Raw genomic sequence first — 19877 nt, 5'->3', positions numbered from 1 at the left:
TAACATTGGGCAACAATATTTCTGTGCCTTTTTGACTTTCTTTCTGATTCAGGGTTGAGTCTAGTCAATTAATGTATATCAATCACCATCATGTAAGCCATGATTCCTGTCTTCAAGGATCATGCATGTGAGTCAGACAGGAATATAAATAATTATGATACAGTATGAACACTTTACAATAAAGATACGAACAAGTCATCATAGCAAAAAGAGGAGTGATTGACCAGCTTTACCATGAAAGGCAGGGAAGCTTTTATGGAGGAGGTTACACCTGAAAGGGCCTTAACATAAGAATAGGAGTTCACGTAAGGATAGTGGAGGGAGAAGGGTACCCCAGACAGAGGAAACAGCACATGCAAAGGCAGAGACAAAAGAGAGCGTGTGAACACACATGGCTTGTTAGCACAGTTGGTGGGTAGGCTGTACAAGAAGTGGCTCACGAGGCGGCTGGAAAGGCAGGTTAGGATCAGTTTCTGGTGGCCCTTGAAAGTCACCTGAGGATTTGGGGCTCCAGCTTATGAATCACCATCCTCAGCACCTGGCAGAGCTCCTGAAAGTAAATGCTCAATAAATATTTGTTAAATGAGAAAACTATGGTCACTTGTAGCAACTAAATGGTTTCCCATTTATCCAACCATCCCAATTCTCCATTCCTTTAGATTTTGAAAGAAGGAAAAATGTATATGAAAAAAAGAGTGTCATTGTAGAAGAAAAAGAGAAAAGCAAGCAAATGAAGACAGAAAATACATGATGAGGCAGAATAAAGTCACCAAGAATTAACGACCTAGGACCTGTTGCCGGACTCTTGGGTATGAAATCTTACCTGGCGAGTTACCATCTGTGAAAACTTTGGCAAGTTAAGTAACTGCCTGAATCTTCAGTTCCCACATTGGTCAGTGGGAGTGATGGGCAGTAATTCTTAACTAAACTATAGCACTATGTGAAGGAGCAAGCCAGATTTCTAAGAAAGCTCTTTGAAGTGGCAAAAATTACACACATTTTGGGCAAACCTGAGGTCATTCCAGTGAAGTTCAGGTCTCTGGGTGGAGGAATGTGGGATGGAGAATTACACATGGAGTCAAGACACAGAACCTGACAGCCCAGGATGACTGACTCCAGTTTTCAAGAGCAGCGAGAGCCTTGCTAACACTGGCAAATGATTGCCATTTCCCTTGTCAGGCAGTGACAGGAGTTAGTTGACCTGAAAATTCACTAATAGTTCCATTAGAGAAGCCTTGGAAGTAGCCATCTTTTTACTCATCCTGGTCAATTAACAATGAATTAATGCCAGACGTATTTTCAGTTGAGCAGAATGCTGATTTTCCCCTCATTTTGCTAAAAATAGCCCACAATAGAGGGACAGCTGGCCAAGAAATATTTTACCTTTCTTCCCAAGGCCAGTCTGGAGTATTTCTGAACCAATGTCAGCTCTAGGCATTGATGAGCGAGCAAGCAGTTCAAACCCTGAACCTGGCAGAGGAGACCCTGGTTCAAATGCCGGTTTCCCGACACATGAGCTGCATGTTCCTGGAAAAATAACTGAAACTTTATGAAGCTCAGTGTCCTCACATGTAAATTGAAAGGGCAGAGATGAATGCTGAGGTCCCTCTCAGTGGTAAACTGCAATGAGAGCATTTTGAAGTGGTTTCAGGCACGTTGGTGGAATGGCGGGCTGGACTTGGGGCTGAGGGAAGAGCACTGGATTTCTTCTGTGTCCCCAGAACTCGGAGTCAGGACATGGAGTTAAGTCTTGACTGTTGTTTTAGTTTGGTGGTTCTCGACTGGAAAAGGTTGGGGGGGTGGGTTTTGCTCCCCACTGAACATTTGGCATTATGTGGAGACATTTGGGGAGGTCACCATTGGGGGTGCTACTGGCACCTAGGGGTTAGAGGCCACTGAGACTGCCAGACATCTTACAATGCTCAGGACAGATCCCCACAAAAAAGAATTATCCAGCCCAAAATGTCAATGGACCTGGTGTTGAGAAAAACCTGCTCTAGTATGTTGGACAGTTTTGGCCAAGTCATAGCTTTTTTGTTGTTGTTGTCCTCAGTGTCCTCGTTTGTAGAAGACAGATGATAATAATATCTGCCTCTATCATCTCACAAGGCTGACAACCAAATTAGGTAACAGATCAAAAGTGCCTTGAAATTTAATGTGCTTCAAAAATAATGAGGAATAGTATCCTCATTATTAACCCACTTTTGCTGTTCCATGGGCCACTTCATTGGGGTCTAGCCTCTTATTCTTCTCTTGGACATGTGGTCTAAGACGCTTCTCCAGTTTGTGGCAATGACCTCAGTATTGGACCTTGCTAGATGAATTAAACAGGAAGGCCATCGGACTGAGGTGGCTCGTAATGCCATAGGAGCCTATGCAAGCAAACCAAGATCTAAGCCTGTATGTGCTTTAGGTTCTGAAATTGAAACCTAAGGACAATCGATCACAAATAGCCAACTAGGCTTTAAGCTATAGCCAATCAATAATTTTCTTGATTTCACCTCTCTTCTCCCCAGCTCCCTTTGGTGGGGCGCTCCAAGCCACTTCCACTTTGGAGCCATTTGATTCAAACTGAGTTTTGCTCAAATAAACTCCTAAAATTTTTTAATATGCCTCAGTTTATCTTTTAACAATCTCTAGAAATTATGAACCTTGCTCTCAAAGTCAAGTATGCAAGAAATGTCTTTTATGTTTTTATTGTTAAAGTACATTTCTGTCACAAGCCCCCATCTGTCAGGGGCCAAACTCTCAATCTTGGGTGGTTGTGTTCTTGTTCCAGGGCTTTCTGTAGGGCCAAGGCCTTGGGGTTGGAGAGGGAACAATCATATCCTCAGTAGTCATTCTGCACATCAATTATAGTTTTATAATAACTGTAAGTGGAGTGTAACTATGAGATATTGGCTATATCCCTCATGTTGGACAATGTGTCCTTATAGCTTATTTTATGCCTAGGTATTTGTATCTCTTACTCCCTCCCCACTGGTGCCCTGCACTGCCCTCCCCACTCCCTCTCCCCACTGGTGACCACTAGTTTGTTCTTTATATCTGTGAGTCTGCTTCTTTTTTTGTTACGTTCAATAGTGTGAAGTATTTTTTGGATTCCACATGTAAGTGATATCATACAATATTTGTCCTTATCTGACTTATTTCGATTAGCTCTCCAAGTTCATCCATGTTGCTGCAAATGGCAAACTTTTTTCTTTTTATGGCTGAGTAGTACTCCATTATATCTATACATATATCACATCTTCTTTACCCATTTACCTGTTGATTGGCATTTAGGTTGTTTCCATATCTTGGCTATTGTAAATAATGCTGCTATGAACATTGGGGTACATGAATCTTTTCATATTAGTGTTCTTGGTTTTTCTAAATGCATACCCAGGAAGGGAATTGCTGGGCCATATGGTAGTTCTATTTTTGGTTTTTTGAGAAACTTCCATACTATTTTCCACAGTGGCTGCGTCAATTTGATATAGCTGTATTCTAAATATCTTTATCATTTCCCCTCCCCTCTTAAAGATTTTTCAACTCCAAAAAATAAATTTTTGAAATTTAAAAAGCTTTTTTGCTCTAAAGAAGATATGCAAATGGCCAAAAAGCATGTGAAAAGTTACTTAACATCTGAGATGAATAATAGGATGTAAATATGAAAAAAAAGATAGAATATACAAAGTACTGATGATGATGTGGAGAAACTGAAATACTTGTGCTTTGCTGGTGAGAATATAAAATAGTGCAGCTGCTGTGGAAAACAGCATCGTGATTCCTGAAAGCATTAAATGTAAAATTACTATATGAGCCAGCAATTCTACTTCTGGGTATGTATATATATCCCAAAAGAAGTGAAAGCAGAGACTTAAACAGATATTTGTGTACCTGTGTTCATAGCAGCATAATTCGTAACAGCCAAAAGACAGAAGCAATCCAAATGTCCATTGATGAAAGGATAAACAAAATTTGTACATACATACAAAGGATTCATTCAGCCTTAAAAAGGAAGGAAATTCTGACACATGCCACAACATGGATAATATTTGAAGACATTAGGCTTAGTGAAATAAGCTAGATACAGAAGGGCAAATATTGTATGATTCCATTTACAGGCAGTACCTAAATTAGTCAAATTCATAGAGACAGAAAGTAAATGGTGGTTGCCAGGGGCTGGAGGGAGAGGGGTGTTAATGCTGAATGGGTACAGAGTTCATCTCCAGAATGTACAATCTGATTGTACGAAAAGAAATAGGAGCCATCCTGCATGGAGTCAGTCAGGATCAACTCGTTACAAGCCTACTGTATCTTTATTCCAACTCTCTTGTCTAAATTTGGATTCCTGGTCAAATTTTTTCTCTTTCTCTCTCTCTATTTCTCTTTCCCTGCCTTACCTCCCTCTTCCTCTCTTTCAAGATTTACCTAATTAGGAACAACCCAGAGTGGTCACCATATTTCCAGTTTTTGAGTACAACATCAGTAGAGTAATATACATGGGTTCCAGATAATTTAACAAATGGTGCTGGGACAACTGATTTTTTAAAAATGACCTTGATCTATTGCACATCTTGCACTAAAACAAATGCCAGATGGATCAAAGATTGTTTTTAATGATTCATAAAAGCTGTGAAAGAAACATGAGAGGATTTGTTTTTATATAGTCTTGCAATGGGAAGGATTCTCTAAGTATGACATAAAATTCAGAAGCCATAAAAGAAAACTTTGATACATCTAAACTCATAAAAACTTAAAAAAAAATTCTTCATAGGAAAAACTACCTTAAACAAAGTCAAAAAGAAAATAAAACCGGAAAAACATTCTTGCCCTATGTATTGCAATCAAAGGGATAATTTCCTTAATACATGAAATGCTTCAACAATAGTATAAGAAAAAGACACAAGGAGGGAGAGTATAGCTCAGTGGCAGAGTGTGTGTTTAGCATGCATAGGGTCCTGGGTTCAATCCCCAGTACCTCCAATATATAAATAAATAAATAAACCTAATCCCCCTCCAACAAAACAAAACAAAAACAAAGAAAAAAAAGAGAAAAAGAAAAAGAAAAAGACACCAGACCAAAACTGGGCAAATGATACAAACAACCAGTTTAAAGCAAGGAGAAAATGGCTCTTAAGTGTATGGAAAGGTGCTCAATCACATCATAATGAAAGAAATACAAGTGAAAACTCTATATGAAACTGACAAAAGACAAAAATTTCAATAAAATATTGGCTTTTTGAGAACGTGGGGCAATCACTTTCAAAAATTGTTAGAAGGAATGTGAATTAAAATAATTTTCATTGATCAAAATTTTAAATTTATTTTTTGACCAGAGAATTCTACTTCTGGAAATTTACCCCATAGATACAGTCAAAAAAAGAGAAATAACATACATGGAAACAATTTTCCCCTGATGGGAAACTGCTTATTTAAATTTTGATACATCTGTAAAATAGAATATTATATAGCCACTAAAAGAAAAACGCAGCCCTAGAGGTGCCAATGAGGAACTGTCTCCACTTCACAGTGCCTAGTGAAAAGACACGCCGAATAATCTATATAGTATGTCAACAGCAACAGGAGAATTTATAAATGTATACGGTCGCATTGGCAGAGACCACGTCTCAGAGAGTGTGTAAAATCCTGGTTGTCTCTAGGACTCGAGGGCAGAAAGAGCCTTGGTATTTATTGGATGCTTTTTGTACCTTTTGAATCTCGTGTCTGTCATCTGTTACACAGTTACAGCAACACCGGCTCCAGCCTCTATCCTGCAACAGCTGTCTCTGTAGCTGGCACTGGCATTGGGACGTCCCTTTCTTTCTTGCAAGCCCAGCTTTATGCTTACTTTTTTTTTTTTTTTTTTTTTTTGCTGGTATATAACATACAGAACACTGTGTGGTTTCAACGAAAGCAGGCCTGCATTAGGCAGGATGGTCTCCAGCAGTGATGTTCCAAACCCACCCAGAGGTAATCACATGTAGGAGGGTAAAGTTGGGGTCAGGGGTTAGAGAGAGAATCCAACAGGGTTACTTTCTCAGTCAATTCCCTTCTTTGGTCTCAGTCTTTTTATTTGTAAAGTTAGTTTCAAGTAGATTATGTCCAAGGTGCTGTAATAGTTCTAGGACTCCACGAGTGACTGTGTCCCTAGTAAAGGCAGTGTAGAATATTGGTTAAAGGCACTGACTGTGGAGCTGTATTATGTGGGTTCAAATCCTAGCTTTGCTATTTGTTGCCTTAGGCAAAATTTTAAACTTCTTTGTGCCTCAGTTTCCTCATCGATAAAATGGAAAAGATAATAATAGATCCTGCTTTATAAGACTATGGGGAGGATTAAATGAGTTACAATGATTAGAACACTGAGAAGAGTGCCTGGCACATGTTAAGCACTACCAAAGTGTTGCTGCTGCTACTTCTTCTTCTTCTTATTATTATTATTATTATTAATAACAATAATAATTTTGGAAAGGCTCAAGGGGTTATGGGAGGTCTGGCCTGAGTAAACAAAAGCTGAAAAGAGACTCACTCCCTGATAATCCTTGGAAGTATTGTAGCTCTAGGTATTCAAATGAAGCAGAAAAGATCTGCAGGTCTCATCCTACCTCTGACAGCATCAGTCAATCAATGCATCACTTTCAAATCCTTACTTTAATGCTTAAGGGCCTGTAGAGGGAATATGCCACCTGGTCTTCACTCTTGAGTTATTAACAACGAGGTTGGGAGGACCTGTTTCTGATAGATGAGGCAACTAAAAGAAGAAGGGGAGAAATTTTCATTAATTGAGACATACTATGTGTTATGTGTGAAATTCTTTGCAAAAATATTCTCATTTAACTGGGGGTAACATAAACTAATACTATATCGATTCCTAAATTATATCAAGCAGCTGGCAAGTATGGAAGAAATTCTAAGACAAAACACCAAGAGAGGCTGATCAGGGTGTTTGCAAACTCAAATGAATCGGCGTGGACTACTTGTTATATATACATATTCTCAGGCTGCATCCTAAACGCACTGCATCTGAATCCGGGGGTGAGAGTCTTGGGAAGGGCTCTCAGACAATACTTCTCACCAGCAAAATGTTGGAAACCCTAGATTAGAAGCCATCTTGAAGGGTCCGGAGGAGAGAGCTCTATTTTCCACATCTGAGAGTTTTCATTCACCTGTCACAAAACTAAGCAAGGAGGGAACTGGGTAGAAGGCAGCAGCAGATTGTGACAGTTTCTCTCGTTGCCCACCTGAGAGCACAGAGCACTTCAACCTACGAGGTTACACCCCCAAGTGGTTTTCTCCTTTGAAAACCACACAGTGAGGACTAGAGTGCATGTCTCGATCCACTGGCTCCACACCTGAGTACAAGGATTGCCTGCTTTAAAAAAGAAACCAAAAACCAAAAATCTCTTTGAGCTGTGTTCTCACGCACCATGACGTCAGCAGAACCCCAAGACTGAATTATAGCTTTGCATTCAATCAAGAATCATGTATTATTCTCTATGTTATCCATCACTGCTTCCCCACTGCTCAGAAGACAGAGTGACAGCAATACACACAATGGGCAAGCACCCGAGGTGCTTTAACCTATCAATAATAAGCATTGTTCTCAGAAAGATTTTGCTCTGTGGAAAAAGCAGAATGGAACAGCCTTTCCAATGACCAGCAGAGGCTTTGAAATTGTTTCCCATTAAATGTGCAAATTCTGAAGCCACAGAATTCAGTCACCACCTCATTTATGTCCTAGGGATTTGGTTTGGACTGAATCAAAAACAATCTCTCTGTTCATATTAAATGCAAAATGATTATTGGACATCCTGCTTCTCACATTTAACAGCATACAAACACTAAAATTCAATCTATGTGAAATTAATGAGTTGCTGGTGAGTCTGGTGTCTGTGTTTAATCAGAAAATTACATTCAGAGCACTTGAAGGCATATTAATTGAAGTTTATCAAGAAGGCAGTAGGTATTTAGACACAAACACAAATGCAAAATACATCAATAGCCGTGCCTGTAATTACCTAGCATGGTTGCCTTGCCCATTCTAGTGCCTTTAAATAAAAATGAAACATAATACATGCTTGGACCATTTTAGACATTAGAAACATTTGATGTAGACATTTTATTTTATTTTTCCTTTTAAACTGGATTGAGTTATACAGTTAAACACAGAGAATACACACTCGCAGTTGTACTGATGAATGGAGGCTCTAGTAATTGGCAAACAGTACTTCCCTTGATATTATTAGCTACAGATTTCTGAGATTAGAATGAATACAAAGCATTCCTTTACCTAGCTTGATTCTTTGTATAAATAATTAAAGAAAACAAGCTCTTGACACAATGGCCCCCACACATGCTATCATAATAAGACATGCCTACAAATCAAATGTAGCAATGACCAGCTCAGTAACTTTAAACTTGTTTTCCCAGATTTAGCCCCAAGGAAGTGCAACAAACTTGGCTGGCACTTGTGGCATCTTATTGTGTCACTAGATGCAGTGGACCTATTAACTCATTGGATGGGCAAATCCAGCTGGTCTGGTTTTCTCAAATATGGGGACTGGGATTCCTGCTTAAATTTCCTTTGCTGTGTGTCTACCATAGTAATCTAGATACCTTGCCTTCTTTCATATTTAAGAATTCCTGCCTACATGCATCTGACATGAGGCCTGAAATAAGGCACTGAAGAACTTGACAATTTCCAGATGTCTTTGTGGAGGCTCAGCATCCAGAAGCTTCACTGCATTTTTATGCATTCACTGGGTGCTGGGCAGAATGGGGACAAGGCCACAGTCCACTCAGTACCTCTGAGGGCAGCACCTTCCTATGATGCTGGACAGGGAGAGAGCGGGGGTGACTCAGCTCTCCTGCAGAACGGGGGCACCACCTGCCGCCAAGTATTTACCCTTCCTGAGCCACTCTGCTGAGCTCCTGGCAGCCATCGTCTTCTTTAATCTTTACAACCACTCTGTGAAGTGGACATTATATTGTTGCTTAATGAATGAGGAAACTGAGGCATGGAGTGATTATGTAACTTTCTCAAGATCCAGATATAGAAGACAACTAAAATGAGAAGGAGAGAAAATCAGTGGAGCTAGAAATGACAGAGTTGGGATCTGTCATTGGACCATTGGCTTCCAAATACACTCTGTACTATGAACTACTTCTGTACAAATACTTATATTCCTGTAATATATCTTCCTATAGCCTATACATTTTAAAAAAAATCTTGGAGTTGGTCATCAGTCCCTTGGTAGCCTAATTTCTCAATCCTTTTCTCAAAGGAGAATCTAAAGGTTTGGGGTGAGAGGAATCAGAAGGTATCTTATTTATTTGTGTCAGGGACCTAAACAGTGTAATCTCAGCCTTTTTCCTTAAGATCCAAGTTTTCACCCCTTTTGGGTAGATGTTATCACATGCATTTGGTTTATCAAATTTTATTTGCACAAGCTTTCTTGACAAGAAATGTAAGTCTTTGCCTAGACGTCTCACATAGGGGTTATGAGCAGAAACTCTCAAGCCAGGCTGCTTAGTTCGAAAACAAACTCCTCCGTTTATTATTCAACCTTGAGCAAGTTGCTTAAGTTCTTTAGGTCTCTGTGTCTTCATCAGTAAAGTGGGGATGATGATGATGGTAGCTGTCTGTGGAGTAAAGGAGACAGTGCGTGGACAGTGCCTGGCACCTGGTAAGAACCAGAAAGCCTTAGCTACAGATATTTGTATAAGCGTGAGACTTCAATGCAAGACTGCACTAAGAGGGCTGACTGGCCGTGGAGGCCACATTCTCTTTTCTCTTTCCCATTAATTGGGAAGATAATCAAGATCCTAAATCCAGGGGAGAACAAGTTCATCTCCCCAAATTAGTCCAGATAATGGAGTCACAGTGAGTTGGAAGCAGACAGATCATCTCAGTTCTACCTTCAGCCCTGCAGTTAGCTGAGTGTCTTTGGGTGAGTCACATCTGGCCTTCGGTTTCCCCTTGTCTCAGACAAGGGGAAATCAACCTGCCCCTGAGGTTCCTGCCAGGGTTAACCTTCTGGGAAGTACCCAGGCAGTCATGAGTGACGAGTGCTCACTTCCATGAGCTTGTCGTTTCCATGCCCCACCTGAACACCGCAACCTTGTCCAGGAAGCCAGGAGCCCAGGCCATTCCTGAACTTTGCACTTGACTGAGCAGGGCAGCTGCTAACACCCTCGGCCCCGCCACACACCTCCTTAATCTGAAATCCCCATTAGCTCCAACTGCAGGCCATCTATTACCTCCCGCCCATAATGGGAGTTAATTTCTGTTGGGATCAGATGGTCTTCCCCCTGGAAATTTTTATTCATATTTCTTTCCTGTTTTGTGATTCTCAATCGGAGTTTTCTAATAACAGATCATTTCTTTTTGTCTAACTTTAATCTGGTCCTGCTTGACAAGCCCCATCCTTTTCATTGAAGGGTAAGACCACTTAAAGGAAGGCCAATAAGCCCTTGCGCTGCTCGGCCGGCTGGGGTGATTTGTCACCCGGTGCAGTGGTGGTCACACCAATGGATTTATCTCAAGGTAAATGGAGATGCTGAGACCCGGGACCTGGAGCTTTGATTAAGGCGCCCTTTTTGTAGTGTTGATAGATGTTGCTTGTGTTTATCTATTTGAAATGCCACTAAATCTGTGAATACAATGGGAAAAGAGAGTACTTTGCTGCCGAAAACATATTAGTGATTTATGTTTCAGTAAGAAGCACAATAAAGAGACAGAGGCTATTAAGAGCAGCTATTTTCATGAGAAATAGTTCTGCTTTAAAACATTATTAACCCCACCTTGATAAAGACTTACATGCATGCATAATCATGTTTACTTACCCCTTTAGTTTGCTGCGAAATGCATTTGAAGCACACATTCTCCAAATATTAATAAGTTAGTCAGCAGAATATTTACATCAAAAGACACCTCACTCAGGACTGTTCTGCATGTAAATATCCTTCTCTCAAGATAGGGACATGTAATAAACTTATCTAGAAAGCTTTGGAGTTTATATGGACTTCATATTGTTCAAAGCACTCTCAAACCCTACTCACCATCATTTGCTGTAGTTCCAGTCCTCCCCCCTCCCCCCCACCCCACAATGTAGTAGAAATAACCAGTAGGGTGACACATAAAGATTATAATGCATGGATATAACTTATAACATGAATCAATGTCATCAAGACGCATCCATTTAAATGAATAGGGTCAGATGAAAGTGCTGTATCACCCTGACTTGTGTGACAGTTACAAATGCATCACCTCGTATGCATAATAGGAGTGTACAAACCAGAAGAGATTTGTAAACTTGGTTCATTTCAAGCAGAACTGACCCACAGGAATGGAAGCAAGAGAAGAGGCAACCGGGCTGGTGCTGTCGGGGAAATAAGTGATTCTGTGTTTTGCGGTTTTCTAAAACACTAACGAGGATTTCGTGTCCTCCAGCCCCACTAGGAGAACCGACAGCCCCTCATGATCAGGCTCAGCACGCTGGCTGTTTATTGACCTCGTTCACTTTTAAAGGTTGCAGTGTTTGCAGGGGGTGGACGTGGGGATATTAACGCGGGGGTGGGGGTTGCAAGATGCGTGGAGGGGAGAGTTGGAGGTGTGCAATTCATAGCAAGTCTGGGGCGGGAGGGTAAAAAACCCCAGGCGAGTTGGGCCTGGCAGAGTTAAGAGTGTTCAGGATGCAATTAAGTGTTTGGAAGGCTCTGTGTTGAGTGCGCTGATTTATTGATACGTTCCGGGGATTTCTCCGCAGCGGGGTGAAGCGGGCGGGGGCCGTGCGCGCTCCGGGAGCGGCTAGCGGGTCCGGGGCTGGCACCGCGCGCCGGGTGTCAGCGCAGCGCTTGGCGGAGGCCACACCTGCACCTCATTTGCTTGCGAGCAGCGCCATGACCCGCCTGCTGATGGGGCGCCTTCCCTTTCATCCTCGGGATTATGACAAGTTATTAATTGCCACCATTAGCCGCAGCAGCCTGCGCGAGATCTCTGCTGCTCTCTGGAGGTGAGAAACCGCGCGTCTGGATGCGGAGAGAAGAGGCGCCGAGCAGCGCGGGGGCAAACGGAGCAATAATCTGCCCAAAAGGGATTGTGAGACGGTGAATAATTTATTAGAAAACATTTTTCTTTGTCCTTCCCACAGACCCACAAATCCTCCCCAAGCGCTCTTTACCAGCCTTGCAGATAATGTACTTACACATCTCAGAGCCTGCTAAATAGACTGAAGAGGCCATCGGGTTCACCTTCCACTCCGCGCTGCCAGGACCGCGCAGACCCAGCGCGCGGCCCCTGCCAACGGCCTGCCGGTGGAGGCCGGGCACCTAGACTCGCCTGCAGGGGCAGGTGGGAAAAACCAACGGATGGCCGCCCTGCCTCCTTCCCGGCTCCTGCTTCCCACACAGAACAGTATCCCCTCTCACATGCTTTATATTTGCACAGAACCCTACAGTTTCATTCCTCATCACATGTATTTATTGAGTTTCTACTTTGATAGGGAGTTGCTCTGTCCCTGGCACCTTCTGGGCAAAGCTAAGGCCACACTGTCTCCACAGCCATCCACACATACCGCAGACAGAATTGCGAGCCTGGTCTACTAGGGATACAAAGAGGAAAGACTCAGGCCTTGTCCTCAAAGAGCCCGCAGGCTGTGTTCATGCCACGGATGCCACTGCAGGCTGAAATATTGGAGGCTCTCCATTCCTGAGATCTTCATGAGTAAGAGAAATAGTCGTATCTCCTCAAAGGCTTTGGACTAACAGTTTGGAATCCAGCCAAGCATATCTGACTTGAGTATCTTCTAAGACAGCGAGGCTTCTAATGATGCCAAAATCTTTTCCTTGTGAAAGCCCTAAGTCTCTTAAAATGGTGCTCTTTGATCTGCCTTTCTAGGGCCTTGGTGGCTTAATTCAGTTATCCGACAAACTTTTAGTAAGTGCTCACTATGTGCCATGCTTCACGCTGGGCTCTGGGGATGCAGTGGTGAATAAGTGTGTCCCCTGCCCTCTTGGAGGTGCTCAGATTCTGAAGAGACAGCATCAAGCCTGCAGGTGCCAGATGAGCATCTTAGCTGAGAATGAATCAAGCAAAGATGAGACAACAAGACCAGTTGCCTCCGTGTATGTATTTGAATGTGCTTTAATGACAAGTATGAGGGGTGTGCTGATCCTCCTGCAGTTACTGAGAGCCCCGGTCTTATGCATGTATTGCATATCAAACACAGGCGTACACACACACAGTAGAAGACTAACGTCAAAAAGGCATATAATTCAGAAGACTCATTAATCCAATATTTTTATTTGACCAACACATTTTGAGTACCTATACGAGTCAGGCCCATGACTGGTGCCAGGCACCTCCCACGCACTAGTCCCTGCTCTCTAGGGGCTTACAGACAGTGTAGGAAATAGTCTCTTGAGTAAAAAAATTTAATTATGTGTGATCAGTACACTAACCCAGGGAGGCAGCAAGTGTTCTGGAAGAAGAGAAGAGGAAACAGCTAGTTAGGCCTGGGAAGGTACAGGAGGGTATGCAGATCAGAAGGGGTTTCCTCAGGGCAGCAATGTTCTGTTGGGTCTTGAAGGATGAATGGGCCTCACAACTGAAGAAGGAGTACGAGAGAGGAAGATGGGGGAAAGTGGCGTGCGCTCGGCGTGCGCTCAGGGACTAAAGGAAGACTACTGGTTAGTTGGAATCATTCATTCACGCATCCACTCACTCAGGAAACATTGATGCCTACCATGCTGTTATGGACTGAATGTTTGTGTCCCCCTAAAATTCATATGTTGAAGCTCTAACCCCTGTGCGGCTTTATTTGGGTAAGGAAGTGGTTAAGGTTAAAAGAGGTCATAAAGAAGGGGCCCTGATCCCACAGGATTAGTACCTGTTTAAGAAGTGATACCAGATCACCGTCTCTCTTCTTCACGTGCATGGATCAAGGGAAGGCTACTGGAGGACAGAATGAGAAAATAGCTGCCTACAAACCAGGATGAGAGCTCTCACCAGAAACCATATTGGCACCTTGATCTTACTTTTAGCTTCCAGAACTGTGAGAAAATTAATTTCTGTCATTTAAGTCACCAAGGCTATGGTATTTTATTATTGTAGCCCAAGCTGACCAATGCACACGCTGCTAGCACTGTACTAGACACCAAGTAATCAAAGACAAACAAGTCTCCCTCAGAAGCTCAGGGCTTTGTGGACAAGACTGACCAATAGACAAACAGTGGCCAAAAGAAACATTGTGGTGGATTATGTGATCACCTGCTTGAAATAATCAAGATCTATTTTATCAAGTGAACAGTTTTATCTGTTCTTGGTTAAGCATATTTGAGTATGATTGAAGGATTTTGTTTTGGAGTCCTAATGCTACCTGCTAATATTTCAATTTCTTCTCATTCCCCACTCACTTGAAGTTAACTGGGTCTAGGTGGTTTGCCTTAAAAATGATTTATGAGTAAAAAGGACAAGTGTCACTTAAGAGCCAGTAAGTGATTTGCCAAGTTTTCTTCTCCTACATAGGTAGCAACCATCAACATTCCAGGTGCGGGTGGCTCCATCAGTCCACATCTCTACATGAGACGATCAGGAGCAGAAGGCCTATGAAAGACAGGCAGCAGGATTAAGAAATGAACCTTTATTGTTTTAAGTCACTGAGATTTGGGTTTATTTGTTATTGCGGTACAATCTAGCCTAATACCACTAATATAAGAAAGAAGCAGAGGTTACTCACATTCTGACCCTGTAGAAATTCTGGGATATTGGTTTTGCCATTTGCAGCCCTAAGAGTGACCTATTGTAATGGAGTCAAAAGACTGGATTTCCAGTTTCTGCTTTGCATGGTTGTCACATTTATCCACCATCAGGTTATAAAACAAATACATTAATGGACTTCCTCACAAGCAGTAAGAAGTTAAAGTTTTACTTGCTCATCTACCCTCTCAGCGTTATATCTTTCATCTGCCACATAAGATCTGTTAGCAAAGAAGCCCTTGGGTGAAGCTACATCTTTGAGAGACTCAGCTTGCAAAAGGGAATGGCTTGCTACTCTTCCAGAGGATTTTGCTCTTCCAAATCCTGGTCATGGGCCCAAGAGCAGGAGGCTCTGGAAACAAGTGTCTGGTTTTAAATCCTAGCTCCACCAATTAAATAGCTATATGGTCTTGGGGAAATTACTTAATTTCTTTCTTTTTCCTCTTATTAGATTTTAGACTTTTTAAAAAACTTTTTTATGGAGTTATAGTCATTTTACAATGTTGTGTCAAATTCCAGTGTAGAGCACAATTTTTCAGTTATACATGAACATATATATATATTCATTGTCACATTTTTTTCTCCATGAGCTACCATAAGATCTTGTATATATTTCCCTGTGCTATACAGTATACTCTTGTTTATCTATTCTGCATTTTGAAATCCCAGTCTGTCTCTTCCTACCCCCTACCCCCTTGGCAACCACAAGTTTGCATTCTGTCTATGAGTCTGTTTCTGTTTTCTTTTTATGTTTGTTTGGTTTTTTTTTCTTTAGATTCCACATATAAGTGATCTCATATGGTATTTTTCTTTCTCTTTCTGGCTTACTTCACTTAGAATGACATTCTCCAGGAGCATCCATGTTGCTGCAAATGGCTTTATGTGTCAGTTTTTATGGTTGAATAGTATTCCATTGTATAAATATATCACCTCTTCTTTATCCAGTCACCTGTTGATGGACATTTAGGCTGTTTCCATGTTTTGGCTATTGTAAATAGTGCTGCTATGAACATTGGGGTGCAGGTGTCATCCTGAAGTAGATTTCCTTCTGGACACAAGCCCAGGAGCGGGATTACTGGGTCATACGGTAAATCTATTCCTAGTCTTTTGAGGAATCTCCATACTGTTTTCCACAGTGGCTGCACCAAACTGCATTCCCATCAGCAGTGTAGGAGGGTTCCCTTTTCTCCACAGCCTCTCCAGCATTTGTCATTTGTGGATTTTTGAATGACGGCCATTCTGACTGGTGTGAGGTGATACCTCATTGTAGTTTTGATTTGCATTTCTCTGATAATTAGTGATATTGAGCATTTTTTCATGTGCCTTTTGATCATTTGTATGTCTTCCTTGGAGAATTGCTTGTTTAGGTCTTCTGCCCGTTTTTGGATTGGGTTGTTTGTTTTTTTCTTATTAAGTTGTATAAGCTGCTTATATATTCTGGAGATCAAGTCTTTGTTGGTTTCATTTGCAAAAATTTTCTCCCATTCTGTAGGTTGTTGTTTTTGTTTTACTTATAGTTTCCTTTGCTGTGCAGAAGCTTGTAAGTTTAATTAGGTCCCATTTGTTTATTCTTGCTTTTATTTCTATTGCTTGGGTAGACTGCCCTAGGAGAACATTTTTGAGATGTATTTCAGATGTTTTGCCTATATTTTCTTCTAGGAGGTTTATTGTATCTTGTCTTATGTTTAAGTCTTTGATCCATTTTGAGTTTATTTTTGTGTATGGTGTAAGGGAGTGGTCTAGCTTCATTGATTTACATGCTGCTTTATTTAATTTCTTTATATTTTTTAATTGAGTTATAGTCAGTTTACAATGTTGTGTCAATTTCTGGTTATTTAATCTCTTTAAGTCTCTGTTTCCTCACCTGTAAAATGTGAATAATAATAGTACTTACCACGTGGGGATGTTTTGTGAATTCAGTGAGGTAATGCACATAAAGCTCAGCAAATAGTAAGCATTATTACTGTTGGTGTTACCATTGTTTTTCACCATCAGGACAAGCTTAAAACCAAATGTCAAAAGTCCTTCTCATAAAGCCAGGACTATTCTTAGAGAGTTTACTTAAGGATCAGCTGAGAGGCCAGGGTTTGGAGTAAATGATCTTCCAGCTCGTGCCCAAGGTTTGTGATCTTCCAGCAGCAAACAGAGCTTCTTAAGGGAGATTAAAACATCTCCTCAGAGAGGATGTACTCGAATGGGAGTCCTGCCAAGAGAGGACCCAAGTCACAGCTGGGGTGGAGGCAGGCATGCTGCTCTCATGAGGTCTGGGAATGAGCTTTCCTGTGTGACTTCTCTTTTGGATATTTAGCAACTCACTTTGGAGAAAGATTATCTCCTTTTTGAAAGTAATATGACCACCTGTCAGAACTGGACTTGGGAGAGGAATCGAGAGGCTAACCCTTGGCAGTCTGGCCGGGTTCTCATTTGGGTAATTACACTGGCAGTGGCTGCTTTATTCAACATGAACTTGGCTTTCAGTCCTAACTGTCTTCTGAGGCTCTGAGATGCGACTGAAAGGGCTTCTGGGATCTGCCCAAGACAGCTGAGAAGTAGGAAGGGTGATTGACATAGAAGCCCTATGACTGATGATCACTCCCAATTATGGAAATTATTTTCTATTTGAGGAAAAGCGGCAACCAAGAAAAGAAAAGGGTACTACACATTCTGCTCTAATTCCCTTCTGTCACTAATGTAGACTATTCTTTAATACTGAGCTTTTAGAAAATAATTTGTTTGATGAACTTCTAATGGTGTTTACCAGGTGCGGGGCCAAGTGCTGTGACACAATGATTCATAAGACCTTGACTTTCTCTACAAGGAGCTCCTAGTCATGCAATCCAACGATCCATTCATGCAGCACATTGACTGATACCCCTTAGATGCCAGGAACTGTGTTGTACCGGGTATACATTGGTGAACAAAACAGGAAGCTCCCTGCCCTCGTGGAGCTTAGAGTTTAATGGCAAACTTGGAAAAGGTAAGCACAAAAAAAGTCTACAATAATGAATTGTCTTTATGTCAGCACAGGAAAACAATGTGGGGCACCGCTAAGAACATGTTGTGGGCGTCAGGGAGCAATATAGAAGCAAGGAAATACTGACAATGCACTGCGAAAGCTCCACATGCAAAGGGCTTTCAGAGCAGGAATGGCAGTGTGCTTCTCCGTCCTGACTGCAGGCCCAGGCTGCACCTGGGAGGATGTGCGCACTGGAACCCGGGTGCATGGGAATCAAATAAACCAACACACACGCTATGGAAGTATCTTCTCAGAATACAAACCATTAGGGATGGAAGAGCCTGACTTACTAAAAATTTCATTTTATCTTGTTTCTGTAACTGTATAGATACACACGTGTCACTTTACAGATCACTTATTCTACAAATATTAAACCATTTTACAGCAGGGCACATATCACTGAAGCAAGCAATTAGCACATCTTGCCTCCTCCTACAAGCTCTCTCTGACTGCTCCACACCACCCCCTACGCACTCCCGTGAGTCTCTGGTGGTTCTTCTCTAAACTCCATAACCCCCATGTATGCATTTTTAACACTTTTGTATTATTGATTTATTTTGTTTTTCTCATCTTCTAGACTGAACATCTTGAAGGCAGAGACTGTCTTGACTGTCTCTACGTGCCCAGGGCCTAGCTTCTTAGTTTGGACTTCCCCAGAAGGAGACTCTAAGATGAGCATTCAAGTACAAGTAGTTTATTTGGGAAATGGTCCCAAAGAATACTCAGAGGGGACCTGGGGAGGGGAAACAGCAGAAGGGAAAGAAGCTAATGAGAAGGGTGTTATGAAGCGAGTCACCAGTCCCCCTGGAGAACTGGGGAGGCCGTACAGAACATGTCCCAGCATTGTCCCACTAAGGGGTGGGGGAGCTGGGGCGTTTATCCACCAACTCCTCATTGGTTGTTGTTGGTTGAGGCCTGCTCCGGGGCACATGAGCTCTCCAACATTTCTGTCTGGGTCTCCTCCCAGATCAAGCGTGCTCCTGTGTCCTGAAAAAGCCTTCAGGCAGAGTCATAAGTGCTTGCCGTAAGCAATCTTCAGAACACAGGAGTGAGTGCCAAGGGATGTGGCTGAGGCATCTATGGGACTAGCTCAGTACCTGGCGCCCCGGGGCTGCTCCATAGGCTCGGGCAGCTCACCACCACAAAACAGCCAAGCGGCACACGTTGTTAAGACTTCAGCTCAGTATGGGCTCCCCAGGCAGAGCTCCTGTTGTTGACATGGCACCCAGCAAGCAGTGAAGTGTTAGTTCCGGGGGCAGCCCGAGTACCCTCACGGGGGATGCTGGCCCCGGCAGCAGTCGTGAGCAGGCCTGCTGGGACGGGCAGTGTTGTTTTAACCCTTCCTCTCTCCTTTGCCCAGCTCCCATGTGAAAAATCTCCTGTTAGTGCAGTGAGGCCATCTGTGTTTTCTCACCTGCAGGTGTTGGGGGCTCAACTACCAGCGCTTACTAGTATGTTATCACTTTCTGAAAGGATGTGAATTACAGCAGACGCTATTTATGAATGGTATTTAGTAGCAGTGCCTCCAACTAGTTTGTTAACACTCACACACACAGAGTCAGGTGAGATCCTTCGTTTGATCTTCCGGACAGAGGACTACCAGCCTCCTTGAAACTCCCTCATATTTCTGGAAGTCCCTCTGGTTGCCCTTCCTGTTTAAAAGTGACACTGATGATCCCAGTCCAGGACTTCACCAGAAGTGGAGCTTCCTGTGGCAGAGTTTACATGAATAACCCTATTCAAGGCCTAAACCAATAAAAAAGTAATGTACCCCATAATTTCTGGAGCTATGACTCCGAGAAAATAACACAGTAATTCCCACATGTTCCAATATACTCACTCCTGAGACTGACCATGGGACAGCACAGTGTAGTGGATGAGGGCAGGGTTTCTGATGCCAAACTGCCTAGGTTCTGCACTTCCATTGCTCATCTGTAAAATGGGGATAATAAATAGTTTCCATCTCACAGGGTTGTAATGAGGATTAAAGGAGCTCATACATGTAAAGCTCCTAGAATAACGATTAGCTCTTTGAATTGTTCCCAACAGTATATTAGACACTGAGTGACCATGGAATGATACATTCATTCATTCATTCATTCAACAAATATTTATTGAGCA

Source organism: Camelus bactrianus, chromosome 13 (genome assembly GCF_048773025.1).
Source record: "Camelus bactrianus isolate YW-2024 breed Bactrian camel chromosome 13, ASM4877302v1, whole genome shotgun sequence".
Lineage (NCBI taxonomy): Eukaryota > Metazoa > Chordata > Mammalia > Artiodactyla > Camelidae > Camelus > Camelus bactrianus.
The sequence above is the reverse complement of the archived record's forward strand: the minus strand, read 5'-3'. Positions refer to the sequence as shown.